Below are 11302 nucleotides of genomic sequence, written 5' to 3' on the forward strand. Positions count from 1 at the left end.
ACTAACCCCCTGAAGATCGACTTACCGGGAGAAGTCTTCATCCAAGCTGGGCTAAAGTCCTCAACGAAGCCGGGAGAAGCCTTCATCCAAGCCGGGCGAAGTGGTCCTCCAGACGGGCAGAAGTCTTCATCCAGACGGCATCTTCTCTCTTCATCCATCCGGCACGGAGCAGGTCCATCTTCAAGACATCCGGCGCGGAGCATCCTCTTCCAACGAAGTTTTCTTACTAAATGATGGTTCCTGTAAGTGACATCATCCAAGATGGCATCCCTTAGATTCCGATTGACTGATAGAATTCTATTGGCTGATGCATTCTATTGGCTCACATTCTATTGGCTGTTCCAATCAGGTTAGGGAATTTGGGCTTGCAAAAGAGCTAACTGCCCTTTTAAGGGCAATGCCCATCCAAATGCCCTTTTCAGGGCAATGGGAAGCTTAGGTTTATTTAGTTAGTATTTTATCTGGGGGGTTGGTTGTGTGGGTGGTGGGTTTTACTGTTGGGGGGGTTGTTTGTATTTTTTTTCAGGTAAAAGAGTTGATTACTTTGGGGCAATGTCCCGCAAAAGGCCCTTTTAAGGGCTATTGGTAGTTTAGTTTAGGCTAAGTTTTTTTTATTTTTGGGGGGCTTTTTTTATTTTGGGCTATTTGATTAGGTATAATTGGTTTAAATATCTTGTAATTTGTTTATTATTTTCTGTAATTTAGTGGGTTTTTTTTGTACTTTAGCTAATTTATTTTAATTGATTTAATTGTTGTTAATTTAGTTAATTTATTTAATTGTAGTGTAGTGTTAGGTGTTAGTGTAACTTAGGTTAGGTTTTATTTACAATTTAGTTTGTATTTATTTTAGCTAGGTAGTTATTAAATAGTTAATAACTATTTAGTAACTATTCTACCTAGTTAAAATTAATACAAACTTGCCTGTAAAATAAAAATAAACCCTAAGCTAGCTACAATGTAACTATTAGTTATATTGTAGCTAGCTTAGGGTTTATTTTATAGGTAAATATTTAGTTTTAAATATGAATAATTTAGTTAATGATAGGAATTTTATTTAGACTTATTTAAATTATATTTAAGTTAGGGGGTGTTAGGGTTAGGGTTAGACTTAGATTTAGGGGTTAATAACTTTAATATAGTGGTCGCGACGTTGGGGGCGGCAGATTAGGGGTTAATACATGTAGGTAGGTGGCGTCGATGCTAGGGACAGCAGATTAGGTGTTAATAATATTTATCTAATGTTTGCAAAGGCAGGAGTGCGGCGTTTAGGGGTTAATATGTTTATAATAGTGGCGTAGACGTTTGGGATGGCAGATTAGGGGTTAATAAATATAATGTAGGTGTCGGCGATGTTGGGGGTTCAAAAATATAATGTAGGTGGCGGCGGTGTACAGAGCGGCAGATTAGGGGTTAAAAATGTTATAGTGCTTGCAATGCGGGAGGGCCTCGGTTTAGGGGTTAATAGGTAGTTTATGGGTGTTAATGTACTTTTTTGCACTTTAGTTATGAGTTTTATGTTACGGCGTTGTACCATAAAACTCTTAACTACTGACTTTTAAATGCGTTAGGACTCTTGACAGAGTAGGGTGTACCGCTCACTTTTTGGCCTCCCAGGACAGACTCGTAATACCGGCACTATGGAAGTCCCATAGAGAAAAGACTTTATGAAGTTTACGTAAGTCGTTTTGCGGTAAGGCCAAAGAAGTGTGCGGTGACCCTAAACCTTCAAGAGGGGCGTAAAAAAAGCAGCGTTAGGAACTCTTAACGCTGTTTTTTTACCCTAACGCACAACTCGTAATCTAGCTGTCTGTTTTTTCTTTATCTACAGGTCTGTTTACCTGTTTACTGTACCTGCCCTACAGCGGATTCACAGGTACGTGCTTTTACCTTCTAGAAGAGAAGGATGCAGCACTTAAGAGTTCCTTGTTTTTAAAAAAAAAGAAAAAAATGGATACTTAGAGAACAAAGTGGATCCTTATAGGACTGAATATCCTTTTAAAGGACAGGGATTTATTGGCCGGCAGTTCAGGGCACTGTTATGTCATGTGAAGGCTTTTTTTTATTTTGGATATGGGGATTTGTTTGCACAAGTTTACCTTTTATTTAGTTTGGGTAATATCTCTTTAAGAAAGTTGTTGGACCGCACCTTACTTTTGAATTTGCGATCATGTGACCATTCAGTTACTTCCTGAGTGCTGATCAGTTTGTTTCTAGCCGGCTTTTGTGAAGCTGGATTTTCAGGGAGACAGACCGGATTTTTTGGCATTAGATCGTTTTTCCTGCCTGTCGCTTCTCTCTGATGTTTGCAACTTTCTAAGATCTGCAGTTTGAAAATGCTTTATCTGATGGTGTGGATTAGATTTCTGTTTACCGGTTGGGCGAGTCTCTCCAGTGTGGCTGGAGTGTAGGGTGCCGGTATGAATAATTATTTATCTATGCTTAGAATTGTATTCAAATTTTTTATATTTATATTTTAAATATTTTGAAATTAGAGTATAAGGAAAGTAAAGGGCTATTTTATTTACTATGGAAGCTGATCCCAAGCTTTCTCTGTCATTTGATAAATATCTTTATTGTGCAGATGCCCAGGTTATACCTCCTGTGCAATTTTGTTCCCCTTGCCTTAAAAAGGTTTTTTTATCTAAGGATAAGGATTCCTTATCTGAGCCTTCTTTTTCTCAGGATAGTGCTGTTTAGGGGTTGTCTTAGCCTACTGTTAACATGTCCAAGTCTTTGACAGATTCACATGCAGTACCCTGCGGTTCCTCTCTGTCAGTCTCTGGGAGTGTTTGTTAAAAAAATTTCTGCGCCGTTGACTTCTGCAGTTTCTGCAGCCTTAAGTGCTTTACTTAGTTCTGGTAAAAGGAAGAGGAAATCTAAGAACATTTCTATTGGTTCTGATTCCGCCAATACTGATTTGGTTAGTCTTTTTCAGTTATCTAGCGAGGATCATTCCTCTGCAGCTTCTGAGGACGAGATCTCTGATTCAGAATCTGCAGTTACTAGTACTATAGATTCTGAGGAGGTTAATTTTAGATTTAAACTGGAGCATCTCCGTTTACTTTTGAAGGAGGTTTTAGCTACTTTGAATGACTCTGAAACTGTTGCAGAGGCTCCTAAAAAGGCTAATAAACTGAATGGAGTTAGGTTTTTTATGTCAAACCTAAATCTGTTGAGGTTTTTCCTGTTCCAGATCGCATGTCTGACATTATATCTCAGGAATGGGAGAAGCCTGTGTATGGCCAGGAAGCAGGAAAGATGGAGCGGATAACAACATTTAATTCTTAGTTAGAAAAGTGGTGCAGGGAACGAGGATTTGGTTTTATTGGCCATTATAGCTCTGGCAAGATACTATATCTAAACTTTATCCAAAACTAGGTGCCTTGTACAGAAACAAATCTTGCGTCAGCCCTACAGTAAAGGAAAATATTGTACAGTGGGTTATGGGGACATAGTATACGCACCTGCACCACAAACTCACCTTAATAAACTTAATACATTGTATAACTCGTTCTGCTGCTTTGTGCTACAATGTAACTACAGGACCCACCATTGTGACATGCTAAAAGAACTAAACTGGCTGACGCTGGAATCCAGATGCACCCTCCATCTTTCCTGCATTGTGTTTAAGAGCCTTTCTGGAAAGATCCCACCCTACCTGAGCAAAATGCTCTCCCTGGCTATTCCCACCTCCTATAACCTCCGATTGTCAGGGTACCAGGAATAAGACTGAGACAAGAAGTGCAAAAATAATCACACCTTTATTAATAGCAAAAACTAATAAAAAATCCACAAGTTAAATAACAAGGCAGGAGTCAAAACCAGAGCTGGTAGTCAGACGAGCTGAGTCAGGAGCCAAAGCAAATAGTCAGACGAGCCGAGTCAGAAGCCAAAGCAAGTAGTCAGATGAGCCAGAATCAGAAACAAGGAGAACAGCAGAATCAGGAACAAGCCAGGGATCAGGAACCAGGAGGGACGTCAGACAGCCAGGTAATACACAGGAACTGGAACTCTCACAAGCAGGTCTGAGACAATGCAAGGGCAAAGCATACTGAACAGAAGCCCTTTAAATAATAAGTGATGACATCACAATTCTGAGACTGCAACCTGTCTCACATGGATGATGTACACCAGTCTGGCCATAAAAGGGCATGCAGGAAATGAGCAGCATCACACACTATGCACCAGAGTCAGCAAGAGAGGTGAGTAAAATGGCTGCCAGCAGCACATGGCAAACAAAGCAGGGAAAAAACCCTGACACCGATCCAGTACCAGCACATTATTTATCTTGCCTCAATACAAAAAGAAAGCAGTTCAATCTTCTTTTTCCTACAGAGCACCACAGTTATGGAATGACCTCCCGCACACTTTCAAACCTTCCCCAAGCCTAATATCTTTTAAGACATCCCTCTCTACATATCTCAAAGCAGAATGCACCTGTCATGGTTGATTATATATTTCCTACCTGTTCTATGTTACATTTTTGCATATGTTGTGTATTATTATTGGTTTTTAATTTTATTGTACCCTATTGTATCAATGCAATGTTTTATGGACCCAGGACATACTTGAAATCGAGAGAAATCTCAATGTACCCTTCCTGGTAAAATAGTTTATAAATAAATAAATACTAGGTTATTTAGGAGAAATGGCTTGCATTTGGATGTTAAAGGAACAGAGTATCTAGGAGAAGAGTTCAAATCCTTTATTAGAAATCATTTAAACTAATAAAGGGGGGTAGCATTAATATATCCAACTGCCCCCCACAGCATGCCAAAACTGTTAGTCCAAGTAACAATTCTAGAAATTCTACTAGAAAAATTATTCGTGCAATGAGCACAAATGCTTGCACCTTAGGAAATAAATTACCTGAACTCATTTCAATAATGATTAGGGACAACTTGGATTTAGTAGCTATAACAGAAACATGGTACAATGATTTGCATGACTGGGACATAGTCATACATGGATACGGGCAATTTAAAAAGAACAAAGTAGGAAAGAAAGGAGGAGGAGATGCTCTGTATGTAAATGAAAATATAAAGGTTACTGAAATTGTAGGAACAAATGATAAGGTGGAAAGTATTTGGGTGACTTTGGAAATTGGAAATAAAAATGTGTTTAGAATATGGGTTGTATATAGGCCTCTTTTGACGGATGAAAACCTAGACAATCTGTTATTAGAAGAAATAACCAAAATGACCATAAAGGGTAAGGTTATAGTAATGGGGGACTTACATTTGCCAGACTGGAAGATTCCTTCTGCTAGATCAGCTAGAAGCAGGTATATTCTTGAATCTCTGCTAGGGGAATCACTTGAGCAATTAGTTAAGGAACCAACTCATAAGGAAGCTATATTAGATCTATTACTTACAAACAATGATACAGTTTCAGATGTGTCTGTAGGTGAGAACTTAGGATTCAGTGATCATCAATCTGTTTGGTTTAGTAGTCATGTGCAGGAACTGTCCACCCAGACTAAAACAAAAGTTTTAGACTTTAGGAAGGCAGATTTTTCATTAATGGGAGAATACCTAAAAAACTATTTACAAGGGAAAACTCTTATTACAGGGGTTCAAGAACAGTGGGAATTTGTGAAAGGTGCCATTTTAGATGCAACCGCACACTGTATTAGACATGTCTGTAAAAGTAAAATAAAGTGGAAACCAATTTGGTTTTCCAAAGAAGTAGCACATGCTGTAAAGACAAAAAAGATAGCTTATAAAAATTACAGACACACAAGCAGATGATGATATGAAAATATGGAGAGTCCAACAAAAGACTAAGCAGTTAATTAGGAAGGTTAAAGCTCATGCAGAAGAGAAGATAGCATAGTCAGCAAAACATGGGGATAAAACATGTTTTAGATATATCAGTGAAAGAAGAAAAAATAAGGTAGGAATAATAAAATTGAAATCAGTTGATGGTAGAATTGTGAAGATTGTGAAGATAGAATGTCTACAATAAGGGATGCTACGAAAAATAGAAACAAGCTTAACAACAGTAACCTGTTTACAGAGCATGAGGTTTTGTTAGCATTATCAAAAATAAATGTTAAAAATTCAGTGGGTCCTGATAATATTCATCCAAGGGATTTAAAAGAACTTTGATCAGTGCTAACTGTCCCATTAACTGATCTGTTTAATCAGTCAATATTAACAGGAGCTGTCCTAGATGATTGGAGAAAAGCAAATGTAATTCCTCTTCATAAAAAGGGTAGTAAAGAAGAATCTGGTAACTACAGGCCAGTTAGTTTAAAGGGACACTCAGGTTATATTAAATTTTCATGATTCAGATACAGCATGTAATTTTAAACAACTTTCCAATTGACTTCCATTAAACAAAATGTGCACAGTCTTTTATATTTACACTTTTGAGTAACCAGCTCCTACTGAGCATGTGCAAGGACTCACAGACTATACGTATATGCATTTGTGATTGGCTGATTGCTATCACATGGTACGGGGGAGTGGAAATATACCTTACTTTGAAATTTGTTAGAAAAAAATCTACTACTCATTTAAAATTCAGAGTAAATTTGTCTTGTTATCTTGCATTTGTTGATTAGGCAAATCTACTGTGTTTACTGGTCCTTTAACTTCAGTAGTAGGGAAATTAATGGAAAGTCTCTTAAAAGAAAGAATTATGACTTACATAAAGACAAACAATTTAGAGGACCAAAATCAGCATGTTTTTACTTCAGGGAGATCATTTCAGACTAATCGAATTGACTTCTTTGATTATGTAACAAAAGTATTAGACAAGGGGGGAGCAGTTGATGTAGCATATATAGATTTCAGCAAAGCATTTGACACTGTCCCACACAATAAACTAATTAACAAACTCTATCTCCTTGGTCTAGATTCCAAAATTGTGAACTGGGTGGAATGCTGGCTTAAGGACAGAAAACAAACGCCTAGATTTAGAGTTCTGCGTTAGCCGTCAAAAGCAGCGTTAAGGGGTCCTAACACTGCTTTTTACCGCCCGCTGGTATTTAGAGTCAGTCAGGAAAGGGTCTAACGCTCACTTCCAAGCCGCGACTTTTCCATACCGCAGATCCCCTTACGCCAATTGCGCATCCTATCTTTTCAATGGGATCTTCCTAACACCGGTATTTAGAGTCTCGGCTGAAGTGAGTGTTAGACCCTATACCGACAAGACTCCAGCCGCATAAAAAAGTCAGAGTTAAGAGGTTTAAGGCTAACGCCGGTTTATAAAGCTCTTAACTACTGTGCTCTAAAGTACACTAACACCCATAAACTACCCATGTACCCCTAAACTGAGGCCCCCCCACATCGCCGCCACTCTAATAAAATGTTTTAACCCTCAATCTGCCGACCGCACACCGCCGCCACCTACATTATCCCTATATACCCCTAATCTGCTGCCCCTAACATCGCCAACACCTACATAATATTTATTAACCCCTAATCTGCCCCCCCCAACGTTGCCGCTACCTACCTACACTTATTAACCCCTAATCTGCCGACCGGACCTCGCCGCTACTCTAATAAATGTATTAACCCCTAAACCACCGCACTCCCGCCTCAAAAACCCTATTATAAATAGTATTAACCCCTAATCTGCCCTCCCTAACATCGCCGACACCTAACTTCAAGTATTAACCCCTAATCTGCCGACCGGACCTCGCCGCTACTCTAATAAATGTATTAACCCCTAAAGCTAAGTCTAACCCTAACCCTAACACCCCCCTAAGTTAAATATAATTTTATTCTAACTAAATAAATGAACTCTTATTAACTAAAGTATTCCTATTTAAAGCTAAATACTTACCTGTAAAATAAACCCTAATATAGCTACAATATAATGAATAATTATATTGTAGCTATTTTAGGATTTATATTTATTTTACAGGCAACTTTGTATTTATTTTAACTAGGTACAATAGCTATTAAATAGTTATTTACTATTTAATAGCTACCTAGTTAAAATAATTACAAAATTACCTGTAAAATAAATCCTAACCTAAGTTACAAATAAACCTAACACTACACTATCAATAAATAAATTAAATCAATTAACTACAAGTACCTACAATTAAATGAACTAAACTAAATTACAAAAAAAACAAACACTAAATTACAAAAAATAAAAAAAGATTACAAGAATTTTAAGCTAATTACACCTACTCTAAGCCCCCTAATAAAATAACAAAGCCCCCCAAAATAAAAAAATTCCCTACACTAATCTAAATTAAAATAGTTAACAGCTCTATTACCTTACCAGCCCTTAAAAGGGCTTTTTGCGGGGCATGCCTCAAAGAAATCAGCTGTTTTGCCTGTAAAAAAAACACAATACCACCCCAATTACAACCCACCACCCACATACCCCTACTCTAACACAAACCCCCCTTAAATAAACCTAACACTACCCCCCTGAAGATCTCCCTACCTTGAGTCGTCTTCACTCAGCCGAGCAGCGATGGACCAAAAGAAGACATCCGGAGCGGCAGAAGTCTTCAACCTATCCGGGCAGAAGAGGACATCTGGTCCGGCAAACATCTTCATCCAAGCGGCATCTTCTATCTTCATCCATCCGACGAGGAGCGGCTCCATCTTCAAGACCTCCGGCGCGGAACATTCTCTTCTCCCTACGACTAGATGATGAATGAAGGTTCCTTTAAGTGACGTCATCCAAGATGGCGTCCCTCGAATTCCGATTGGCTGATAGGATTCTATCAGCCAATCGGAATTAAGGTAGGAAAAATCTGATTGGCTGATTGAATCAGCCAATCAGATTCAAGTTCAATCCCATTGGCTGATCCAATCAGCCAATCAGATTGAGCTCACATTCTATTGGCTGATTGGAACAGCCAATAGAATTCAAGCTCAATCTGATTGGCTGATTGGATCAGCCAATAAGATTGAACTTGAATCTGATTGGCTGATTTAATCATGTTTTCTGGGGACAATCATAGACTCAGTATCTATGAAGATTTTTTTGAAGGAGGTCAGAAAATTCAAGCTTCTTCAGTCCTCTGTTTTTTCATTGGTGGCTGTATTCATGGAAGTAATTGGTCTCATGGTGGCATCCATGGACATTATTCCGTTTGTTTGCTTCCATCTGAGACCTCTAAAGTAATGTATGCTCAATCAATGGAACGGAGGCCACTCAGATCTCTCTCAGAGGATAGTTTTTGACTCTCAGACAAGGATGTCTCTGTCTTGGTGGTCTCCCAGGACCATTTGTCTCAGGGCACTTTTTTTTTGAGACCTTCTTGGGAGATTGTGACCATGGATGGCAGCCTGTTAGGCTGAGGAGCAGTTTGGGGGTCCCTAAGAGCTCAGGGACTTTGGACTCAGGAGCAGTCTGCTCTCCCTATAAATATCCTAGAATTGAAAGCAATTCTCAATGCTCTATCAGCTTGGCCTCAACTGAGTTTAGTCCAGTTTATCAGATTACAATCGGAGAACATCACTTCAGTGGCGTATATCAACCACCAAGGAGGAACTCTGAGTCTGTTAGCTATGAAGGAGGTGACTTGTATTCTTCAGTAGGTAGAGTCTCACAATTGTCATCTCTCTGCCATTCATATCCCAGGGGTGGACTACTGGGAAGTGGATTATCTGAGCAGGGAGATGTTTCATCCAGGGGAATGGACTCTCCATCCGGAAGTTTTCTCGATATTAACCCTCAAGTGGGGAGTTCCTGAGCTGGATCTGATGGCATCTCATTTAAACGCCAATCTTCCAAGATATGGAGCAAGATCAAGAGATCCTCAAGCAGCTCTGGTAGATGCCCTGGCAGTGCCATGGGATTTCGGTCTAATTTATCTGTTTCCTCTGGTTGCCCTTCTTCCTCGGGTGATATCAAACAGGAGCAGGCTTCGGAAATTCTTATAGTTCCAGTGTGGCCTTGCAGAACTTGGTTTGCGGACCTAGTGAGGATGTCATCAATTCCCCCCTGGAAATTGCCTCTGAGGAAAGATCTTCTGATTCAGGGTCCCTTCCTCCATCCGAACTTAGTCTCTCTGAAGCTGACTGCTTGGAGATTGAAAGATTAGTCTTGTCCAGACAAAGGTTTATTATAAAAGTGAAGATTATTGAGACTATGATTCAGGCTCGTAAGCCTGTTACTGGCAAGATTTATTATAAGGTATGGCATAAATACCTTCATGGGTGCGGATCTAGGGGTTTTTCTTGGAGTCAAGTGAGAATTCCCCGTATTCTTTTTTTTTTTATTCTTTTTTTTTTTTTGTGAATAATCTTTTATTGAGGTTTTTGTATATCACATCATACCATAGGGTTTCAAATAGAAAGATTTTTAGACAACCGACTATTTTTCAAGCAATATTGACATAACTACATAACTAGTATAATTTAAGGTATTAAATGACATGTTATCTCTCTAAGAATCTTCTATTACAGAGTTGTAGACGTACATATACTAGAATGAAAACCTCTATTTCATAAATACAAAATTAAGTAACAATAAGAACTAGCAGTGAACTCTGAGAAAGCATAGAAATTTAACCCTTAGATGGGAAACCTAATTTTCTATTAAGTTAGTAGGAATTATGATTATTAGAAAGAATACATAGATCATAGCATATTATACATGACAATATAGTGAGATAAAAAGTGTTCAGAGTCTCGCTTTAAAATTAACTACAGTTTATGTCTGGGTTGGGACCAGAGGGGAGGGACGGGGAAAAAAGCGCATTATCTAGGTCCTTTAGGCCATATTTATGTTTTAATCAGGGAACTTTTCCAACCAGATGGACCAAGTTGCAAAATAAAAGTCAAGTTTGTCTAAGGTCCTATGAGAGTAGAGCTCCATTTGCTTGATGTATTATATAGTGGAGGAGATTTGTGAAAAGGGAGGTGGGTCTTTTCTTTTCCAAGCACTCGCTATTGCCAACTTGGTGGCCATGAAGAGATATATTAAAAGAGCTTCGTTGGCTGGTACTAAATTTGGTATTTTCATGTGAAGTAGGCAAACTTCTGATGTGTAACAGAGCATTAAGGGTAGCTTGTGAACCATCGTGTATAGTTTCCGCCAAATAGGCTGGATTTTAGGACATGCCCACCAAACATGTTGAGGTGTGCCCAACTGACCACACCCTTGCCAACAATGCGGGGAGTGTGTGCCATATATCCTATGAAGTGTGGTGGGTACTAAGTGCCACCTTACTAGTATTTTGAAATGTAGTTCCCAAAGAGTGGTGCAATGCAGCAGTTTTTTAGTGACAAAAGCTCTCCTATACCAGGCATTGATATTGTCCGTGAAATCTTTCTCCTATACTTAAGCCAAGTATTGGGGGATTTTATGGTGGATGTGA

The sequence above is a fragment of the Bombina bombina genome, chromosome 3 (assembly GCF_027579735.1).
Source record: "Bombina bombina isolate aBomBom1 chromosome 3, aBomBom1.pri, whole genome shotgun sequence".
Classification (NCBI taxonomy): domain Eukaryota; kingdom Metazoa; phylum Chordata; class Amphibia; order Anura; family Bombinatoridae; genus Bombina; species Bombina bombina.